Below are 10,816 nucleotides of genomic sequence, written 5' to 3' on the forward strand. Positions count from 1 at the left end.
ATGATTTTATTCTCTCGTCTCTCTGCACTGTTTATCAAGGCACTGATAGTACTGCATAGTATGCGTATACCATTGAGATAAAGGGAAATTGCCTCATCCTAACTGATGCCGCTGTATTATTGTGTTATTTGATAGCCTAAAGTACATAGATAAGATATTGTAGGATTTATGCCGGCTTGAATAGAAAAGTGAGTTTAGTTTTGGATTTTGATGTTGTTTTAGTTCCGGAATAGTATTCCCTGTGAAGGAATAAGGGAATAGAGAAGTGAGTCACTTGTTGATATAACGTATAGTTTGGCATCACAAATTTCTGAAAGACGCTCACGCGCTGTCTATTTGAGACTCTTTGTGGCCACAGAGAGCAGTCCAGGCGACAAATTGGGAGAAATAATATACTGTGTTGTTGAAAAATGGGAAGTGACTCTTCAGAGAGTAATGACAGTACTGCTGTTACTTGTATGTTCAGCCTTTATGGAGAACCGTGTGTCCAGTATGTGTCTAAGTGGAATGACATCACACAGGATGAGACTGTACCATTTCCTAACACGGGCAGTTTTGACCCCGTAGTACTTCAATGCCTTGAGAAACGGATAAAGTCAGTTATAAAACCTAATGAGCACATTAAACATTTGCAAGTTTTAGATTTCTGGAAAAAGGAAATGTGTAACTGGACTGCAGATAACGTTAAGATTAACCTCTGTATTGACACATGTACTGACACCAAACCCTCACAGTAATCCTCCACCATACAACAATATCACAGCATCACCAGCATCTCTATATCCAGTAAGAGAATTAGTCACTACAGAATACACCTAATGACATATCCAGCCTAGAGGATGACGCAGCATTCATCCAGTTTCCAGCTTTTCACAGTGCACTTCCTCCTGCTGTACAGCCTTCTTACATACCTCCTCCAGCACAGGACGCCCAGGGCTCTGCCCCTCCTGTAATATCCACAAGTACACAACACATAGTCCACCTACGGCACATGGCTCTGACCAAAGAAGCCCACACCAAGAACAAGATGGTGACACAGAACATGACATTGACATATTACAGGAAAATCTTACACCTTGTCTCTATAATATCTGATGACTCTTCTGCTTCTTCTGTCTCCCATCCATCTGCTAACTCCCCTGATTTCAATCAGCTTTTGCTACCTAAGCTTTCCTTTGCTACTCCACCAGTGACCTCTCCTGTATATATAATTGGTAATCAAGCATGTCTCAATGTCACGAGTATACCAGGACATATTGCACAGTCCATAAGAACACTTAGAGATGGACCCAGGTTTAAATACAGAATACTAAATAACACAGGACAGAGTGTATTCCACCGCATAGGGACAAGAGAAATCATTGAGGCAGTCACGATAAGCTTGCAGCATACACCATACAAGTGCCTACAGAGCAAGCCATCATAGATACTGACAGTGAGACCGTAGCACTGAATACTATGCACACAATGAAATTACTGGGTAGGGCAGAAGTGAAAGGTGAAGGCAATACTGCTGTAATCCTGGCTGTACCAGCTTCCTCAGTTGAGGTCAGTTACCCACTATCAAAAACTGATCTGTTAAGTGTAAAAGCTGGATTCCCAGACCAGAGGAAAGATTCAGATGCCACATGTAGGTACCTCTCACAGGAGTATTATGTACATAAGTTTACTTGCAGGGATCTAGAACAGATATTATATACTTGTTTACCTGAAGATTTAGCAGAATCCCTCACAACCAGTATTGATCTCTCTGCAAATGATTATGGTGACCCAACTAAAGGAAAGATAGATGCACTTAATGCTAAACTGCGTGACCTATGCCCACCAGTCCTCAAATGGGATGGTTTGTTTAAGATCAAACAGGCAGATAATGAAACAGTGGATGAGTATTTTGATAGATTTAATTTAATGGTGCCCAAATTTACTGCTGGAGAAGTGATAGTTAAACCAAATGAGGCTAGTTCCATGCTAGTTCCATGTTTTGTGGAAGGTCTAAAGCAGGGGTCTTCAACCTTTAAGACAGTGTGGGCCACATAAAAAAATGAAACGAAGCCGAGGGCCACTAAGCTATACTGCGGTATTTAGAATCTAAATTTTAATTTATGATTGTAATGAGACCTTTTCTAGACTCATAAGACCATAAAAAAGACTTCAAAAGATAATTATTGTAATTTAATGAATGAAACATGGTCTACTTTACCTTTGTTATTATAATAAGTTCATATCAGTGGGAAACTTGGCATTGTTTTTGCTTGGCCAGCTTGTCGATGTTGGCATCAATGTTAGAAGTCGCTATGCGCAGAGTATTCTCAAGATGTTGGTCTGTAAGCTGAGTTCTTGTCTTGGACTTTGCGTTCTTCATCCTTGAGAAGAATTGCTCACATAAGTATGTGCTTCCTAACAAAGCACACATCTGCAAAGCGTGCTGCCAGAGATAAGGGAATGTGTCCTGAGAAATGTAGTCTTTGTAAAACGTAAACAAGGGCACATTGAAGAATTTTTCTCGCAAAGATGAGTTGTTTTGGAGATCAAGCAGCTTCATTTGTACTGAGCCTGGCATATTGGTCAAGACATAGGTGCTATCATACCCTCCCTCCTCCCCATCACAGACAGACAGCAGCATTGTCAAAGCATGCTCCCTGCCATCTCTGCTCTTAATACTTAATACACCCCCTGCTGGGTCCCCCGCCACGCCCCTGCCCTCAATACTAATTTATTCACTGCCATGCTCAGGCTGCCGCACCCCCGTCCCCGCCGCTCCCGCACGCCGGGTTCCTGCACTGCCCCCTGCCCTCAACACTTATACACTTTTATTCTCCTGCCGCAGCCCCCCCCCCCCCCCGCGCCGGGTCCCCGCCGCACACAGCCATGCTCAGGCTGCATACATGCTGCCGCACCCCCTCCGCTCCCGCCTGCCGGGTTCCCGCACTGCCCCCTGCTCTCAATGGTAACTTGCCGCACCCCCCCCCCCCCAGCCGGGTCCCCGCCGCTCTCACCCACCTATTCAACACTGCAGGCGGAGGGAGACACAGGGAGGGAGACACAGTAAGGGTGACCAGACCACTGACCAGCCTAAGAGGAGCTACTCCCCTTCTTCACAGGCAACCAGTGACAGTGCGGGGGAGTCACATGACTCCGGGAAAGGGAAAAAAATAAAAAAAAATTTGTGTTCATATGTGCGCTGCGGGCGCGACGGCGGGCCATGGAAACCATAGCAGCGGGCCACCTGTGGCCCGCGGGCCACGGGTTGAAGACCCCTGGTCTAAAGCCTGCAGTAATGTCTGCACTCGACTACTAAACTAGCATGGAGAGATGCCCCAATAAACACTGTAGTGGGTGAAGCAAGAGCTCATGACCTTATTCTTGTAAAACACACTCCTGTTCTCATTGGAGATCAGATTGCTCCTACACAACCCCAGCAACAGACAAATATAAAAAATCACCAGGGAGTCCAAAACAGTCAGGGACCACCTGTGCAAAACCTTTGGGACCCCAGACAGCCAAGGCATAGCCAGCAAAAGAGAAATTCATGGCAGGGACAACAAGGAGGTAAGTACACCACAAATAGAAACACAGGGACAACATACCAAGGTCCTAGACACCCAGACCCAATGGCATGCTTCATATGTGGTAAGTATGGCCATAGAGCTAGATATTGCAGAAGTCGAGTATCTTCTCAGAACAGGATGTACCCACATGGAAATGCGGGAACACCCAGCGGCCCTACACAACCCCCCTACCACCAACATTATAATCAAGGACCCCAGATGGGCACTCATGCCCCACACAATGGTCCACACAATCAGTTGTCACGCTGGCAGCAGCAATCATACTGATGTTTAATCCATCCAGTGTCTTCATTATGCAGCGTGCAATGCCAACACATTGAGGAACCCACGGTTACTGTGCATGGAAATAATGAACCTGTTTCTTTTTTACTAGACACTGGAGCGGCTAAGTCACTACTTACCACTGCACTACCTTCACAGACGCTTTCAGGGCACACGGTCCCAGCGGTCGGAGTCTCAGGACAATTACAGCACTTACCAATACTAGCTGATAGTAATATACAGATGGGACCATTGAATGATATGCATGCTTTCTTACTAGCATCCAATGCACCAGCAAACTTGCTGGGCCGTGACCTACTATGTAAACTCAAAGGCACCATTTACTGCACAGCAGATGGTATTTACTTAGACATTCCCAAATCACTAGAAAGCAATGCACAAGCGCTGGTAGACACACCAGTCCCACTCCTGTCATTGCAACTTCAGCAAACCAACTCCCATATGCGTGAAGACATACTGCAAGCGGTTCCCAGCTCCTTATGGGCACAGTATAAGGATGAGGTAGGCTTACTTCAAGATGTGGACTCTATTATGGTAAAGCTGCAGCCAGGGAAGTCCCCACCATGCATCACGCAGTACCCGCTGAAACCGGGAGTGGAGGAAGGGGCGCACCCATCCATCCACTCACTTCTGCACCGGGGGTTCTTGCGCAAATGCATCAGTGCTGCAAATTCTCCGATCTTTCCAGTTCGTAAACCGGGCCCTGTGCAAACTTACCGTATCGTGCAGGACTTGCGCACACTGAATGCAGTCATACAAGCTTGCCACCCTGTGGTGCCCAACCCCGCTACAATACTTACGCAGGTCCCGCCGGATGCATTGTTTTTCACAGTTATTGACCTATGCTCAGCTTTTTTCTCCATTCCATTACATACAGGCTGTCAGTACCTGTTTGCGTTTACATTCAAGGGTCAACAGCATACCTGGACACGTATGCCCCAGGGGCAACGGGATGCTCCTACATATTTTAGCCAAGCCCTCCAAGATAAATTGCAGAATTGGTACCCAACACACAACTCAGTGCTTATTCAATATGTTGATGATTTGTTATTGTGTTCACAGACAGAGGAGGAATCCTGGGAAGACTCAGTGTCCCTGTTGACTTTCCTCGCCTCAGTTGGGTTGAAGGCCAACAAAGCCAAACTACAGCTGTCCCAGCAGAAAGTGCAGTACCTAGGTCACTGCCACTCCCAAGACAGCACCATCTCTTACCATCATGCATCCAGGCCATACAGAATATGCCTCTGTCAGTCACCCAAAAGCAAATACGCACCTTTCTAGGGATGACCTCTTTCTGTAGACATTGGATACCAGGATATGCTGCTATAGCACTACCTCTCCAGGAACTGGTAGCCATAAAAAAGCCTGATCCGGTCATACATGATGACACCACACTACTAGCGTTTCATCAGTTGAAGGAAGCCCTCACTGCCACCCCAGCCCTAGGCTTCCCATGTTACACTAAACCATTTTTTCTCTTTTGTACAGAGCTCGATGGCTGTGCTGCTGGAGTACTAACTCAGAAAAATGGGGACTGGCACTGCCCAGTGGGATATTACAGCACACAGCTGGATACAGTAGCTAGGTGGCTGCCACAATGCTTGTGCATGGTGGCTGTAGAAGTTACACTTGTTGACAAGACAGCAGACATAGTTCTAGCACACACTCTACCTGAATGTCCCGCACGCAGTTGCTGCTTTACTAAACGGTTCCACCACAAAACACATCACAATGTCCAGGATACCCAAATGGGAACTTGTGCTTCTTAAGCCTCCTAACATAATATTGCAGCGCTGCACAACTTTGAATCCAGCAATTTCCTCCCAGGTGTGACTGGACAGTCACAAAGTGCGGAGAAGGTAGATGATCATGATTGTGAAAAGCTGACCCAGACTTTATGCACTCCAAGACCAGATAAAAGAGACACTGAGATACAGAATGCAGACCTGAACCTGTATGTTGATGGTAGCTGCCACCGCCAGAATGACATGGGCATTCTGACATCTGGATACGCCATAGTGGACGATACACATCATTGAAGCACTCCCGCTTCCACCACCCCACTCTGCTCAAAAAGCAGAACTCATAGCGTTGGGGAGGGCATGTTACTTGGCACGAAACAGAATTGTTAACATTTATACTGACTCACAATATGCATTTGCCTTTCTGCACAATTTTCCCGCTATTTGGAAACAGACATTTTTTAACATCAAATGGAACACCGATCTCTCACGCAGAGATAGTTAAGTACCTGATGGAAGTGGTATTGTTACCAAAAGAAGTAGCAGTCATCAGATGTCAAGCTCACACAAGCCACCCAGACCCGGTGTAGTAAGGAAATGCCTTTGCTGATCAAACAGCAAAAGCAGCAGCCTCAGTGGCATTAAACAATCATGGCTCCGTGCCAGAGATACGGAGTCTCATCTCATAACAAATATTTTCAGCTGTAACACTGGAAAATTAATGCATTTGTACCAATCTTGTTCAAAGCAGGAAATATCCTTGTGGAAGCTCAAAGGGTGTAATCCAGAGTCCTCTGGTATCTGGAGGGACACGACAGGAAGACCGGTAGCACCAAAAGCCATTCTACCAAGCCTGGCTGAGGCAGCCCACAGGCTCACTCATCTAGGAAAGGGAGGTATGATAAAGACCCTAAGGGCCTACTGGTTTGCCCCTGGTTTCTCATCCTATGCAGGTAAGAAAGCTCAATCATGCCTTATCTGTCTAAGAAAGAACCCAGGTAAGACTGTCCCAGCACCAATTGCCCATATCCCACATACCCGAGGACCTTTCCAGGCAATACAGATAGACTTCATCCAATTATCACCCTGTAGAAATTTCAAATATGTACTTGTTTGTGTTGACGTCTTCAGTGGTTGACCTGAGGCCTACCCAGCGGTAGCCTGCACAGCACATTTTACAGCTAAGAAGCTAGAACAGGAGTTTGTATCTAGATATGGTATTCCAGAGATCATTGAGTCAGATCAAGGCACACACTTCACGGGTAAGGTCTTCCAAGAGATGTGTAGGATCATGGGTAAAGAGTCCAAACTCAATTGTCCTTATGGACCCCAGGCAGCTGGACTCGTGGAGAGAGCTAATTATACCATAAAGAATAAACTTTCCAAGGTCATAGAAGAGACAAGCCTAAACTGGATAGAGGCACTGCCCATCATACTACACGGTATTAGAGTGACTCCCAAACCTCCTCTCAGTGTGTCCCATTACGAGGTGTTATTTGGAAAACATCCCAACCTGATGATAGGCCCAGAATAAAGCCACTCCACCCTACATGATCTAAACACAAAATATGTCCTAGACTTGCATGAACAATTCAAACAAATACACAAAGGACAAATTCTCTCTAAAGGTGCTAATCAATTTGACTTGAAATGCCATGATGTGAAACCAGGAGAATTTGTAATGATTAGAAATTTCTTATGCTCTGGTTCATTTGTAGACAGGTGGGAGGGACCATACCAAGTACTGTTGACCATGCCCACGGCAGTAAAGGTTGCAGAGAAATCGGCTTGGATACATGCATTGCATTGCAAGAAAGTGACTGAGGACGGGAAGAGCAGAGTCCCAGAAAAAGCCTTGCAGGCTCTGTTTGAGGAACCTCAGTAACCAGAGACTAAGAGATAATAAAAATGACCTGGTTGGGTAAGATGTATGTTGATAATTATGTGGGACAGTCAGTGTTGCTAAACCCCAATCAGGTGAAGAAAAGATCCAGACGGGCCATCGAGATTGGAGTATCGGTTGCAAGCCTGGGAATAATTATATGGATGGGGGGATTATTGACTTACTACTTATTGACAAGGATGACTGAGGGCCCAGGGAAGGGTCAGTCTCTGATGACCTTTGAGGAGGTAATACATCCTTATCCTAGTTATGTACCTCTCATCACTGTTAGGCGCCGGGGTCCATTCGTCGGTGCGGCCCGGCGCCTAGCAACCAGGGACGCCGTACGCGGACAGCCGCCGGCTCCCTGGCAATGCTGGACGCCGGGCGCGCTGAGCCGCACGGACCCTAGCAACGGGGACGCCACTGGCGGACCGTGTTCCCCGTTGCTAGGCTTTAAGAGTTAATGTATTCTCCTGCTCTCTGGCCATGCAGCAAGGCAGCTGCACGGCATTTATTCTAATCAGCCTTTTGGCAGCTGATTGGAGGACTCCTTGTTAAATACACTCCCAGGGCTTCTCACAGACGCCGGTAATAGCTTCCTGCATGCTGTTTCTGTTTGCTGAGAGTCTGTTCCAGTCTTGCTGTATCCGCTCATTCCAGTATTCGGAAGTCCTGAACTCGGAAGTTTGTCATCTTATTCCTGGAGTCCTGACTAATCAGCATATAACATCCAGTGGTGTTCGTGAGTCGCGGCCTTGCCATGTGTTGCGGCTTGTCCGCTTTATTATTTATTATTTGTGTTTTGGAGCATTTTGCGGAGGGTTCCGCTTCCACAGGTCCACTCTGATATCCGGCGGTGCTGGGTAGGAGTATTGGACAAGTGGATTTTGGTTGTCCTTTTCCCTGGCGGGTTTCCGCACATACTTCTGTTTTTGTTAGTTAGCTTGTTGCCCCTGGCCTGTTGTCAGTCAGAGGTCCTCTTGTTATCATCCTGCCTCGGATTTCCCTTTGTCTCTCCCTAAGACCGGGGGGCACCGGAGTTGGGCAGACATAATCCGCCCTTCAAACGTGGCTGCCAGGGGCTCAAGAAACCATAGTCTCGCAGGGGATTTCCGATAGCACGGGTGAGACAATAGAGTTAGGGCGCCAGGGGCAACTAGTCTTCCCTGCTCCCGTTACCTGCATTCCATTCCAGCGCTCTGGTCCTTGTCATAAAATCTCCTCCGGTCAGGAGTGCTGGAATCATAACATTATTACCGGCCATACCAAAACATAAAATTAAACGGAGTTTAATTTTTTTCTTATTCAGTTTTTGTAAGAAATTGTCGGCCTCATGAATCCAACAGGGTTAGGACCAAATCCTGGTCAGCTCTTAGTCAGTTAGATTCAAGAACTTACTCAGATGGTTCAGGATCTTTCCCTTCGGGTGAAGTCGCAGGAAGATCTTTTATGAACTTCCCCGAGGGTAGTTCCTGAACCAAAAATGCATTTGCCTGACCGTTTTTCTGGTGGATAGAAAAGAGTTTTTTAATTTTAAAGAATCCTGTAAACTTTATTTTCGTTTAAGACCGATCTCCTCGGGTACTGAATCTCAGCGGGTCAGGATTATTATTTCTTTGCTCCAGGGGGATCCCCAGACTTGGGCATTTGGTTTAAAAGCAGATGATCCGGTGTTGTTGTCAGTAGACGCTTTTTTGGGGTCTTTAGGACTGTTATATGACGACCCTGATAGAGAGGCATCCGCTGAAGGTCAGTTGCGTGCTCTCAGATAGGGTAGGAATCCCGCAGAGGTTTATTGTACGGAGTTTCGCCGGTGGTCGAACGACTGTGGCTGGAATGACCCAGCCCTGCGCAGTCAGTTTCGCCTCGGCTTATCAGAATCTTTTAAAGACAGTCTCCTCCAGTATCCCGCTCCTGAGACTCTCGATAAACTCATGGAGCTTTCTATTAAGATTGATCGTCCTCTCAGAGAGCGGAAGGCTGAAAAAGGAGCATCGGTCAGGTCATCTCCGTGTGTATATTCCATCCCTGAGGACATAGAGGAGCCCATGCAGATGGGTCTCTCCCGGTTGTCTCCTGAAGAGAGAGCCAGAAGGCAAAACTCTGGTCTTTGTTTGTACTGTGGGGGTAAGGGACATTTTGCTCGTAATTGTCCGAATAAGTCGGGAAACGCCTTGACCAGGTGAATTGTGAGGGGGTTCAACTAGGTCTGCAGCTTATCTCCTCGCATAACTCCCTTTTAGTCCCAGCTAAGGTTTCCTTTGGCAGCCTCAGTTCCTCGGTGTCGGCTTTTGTCGACAGTGGAGCCGCAGGAAACTTTATGGATTTAACTTGGGCCAAGGCCTTAGGCATTCCTCAGTTATCTTTGGGTAGGAGTGTCACCATGCATGGTTTAGATGGGAGTCCACTGTCCAATGGGGTTATTTCCCTCTGTACACCCCCTATACTACTTACGGTAGGAGCTCTTCATTCTGAAAAGATCGAGTTCTTCCTTACCCATTGCCCAGCAGTTCCAGTGGTTCTGGGTCACCCTTGGCTGGCCTTTCACAACCCCACCATTGATTGGCGGTCAGGGGAGATTTCTCAATGGGGTGCCTTCTGTGATAAGGAATGTATTTCGTTTCCAGTCAGAATAGCTGCTGCAATTCCTGAACTCATTCCCGTGGAGTACCAGGAGTTTGCTGATGTGTTCTCCAAGGGCAATGCAGACATTCTGCCTCCCCATCGGCCTTATGATTGCTCCATTGAGCTAATTCCTGGTGCCGCATTGCCAAAGGGAAGGTTATATGCTTTATCCGGGCCAGAAACTGCGGCCATGAATGACTATGTTAAAGAGAGCCTAGGGAAAGGATTTATTAGGTCATCTAAATCTCCTTTAAGTGCAGGCTTCTTCTTTGTGGAGAAAAAGGATGGCTCGCTCAGACCTTGCATTGACTATAGAGCCTTAAATAAAATCTCAGTTAAAAATACTTATCCTCTGCCGCTGATTTCTGTCCTCTTTGATCAGCTGCGTTCAGCTGTGATTTTCTCCAAAATCGATCTAAGAGGAGCGTATAACCTCATCCGAATCAGGTCCGGAGATGAGTGGAAGACAGCCTTCAGTACTCAGTCGGGTCACTACGAGTACCTAGTGATGCCGTTCGGCTTGTCTAGCACTCCAGCAGTTTTCCAGGACCTCATTAACGATGTGCTCCGTGACTTCCTAGGGAAATTCGTGGTCGTTTACTTAGACGACATCCTGATTTATTCTGACTCTATTGAACAACATGTTACCCAGGTGCGTCAGGTTCTTCAAAAGTTACGTGAGAATCATCTATATGCCAAACTGGAGAAATGCG

The sequence above is a fragment of the Pseudophryne corroboree genome (genome assembly GCF_028390025.1).
Source record: "Pseudophryne corroboree isolate aPseCor3 chromosome 3 unlocalized genomic scaffold, aPseCor3.hap2 SUPER_3_unloc_8, whole genome shotgun sequence".
NCBI lineage: Eukaryota > Metazoa > Chordata > Amphibia > Anura > Myobatrachidae > Pseudophryne > Pseudophryne corroboree.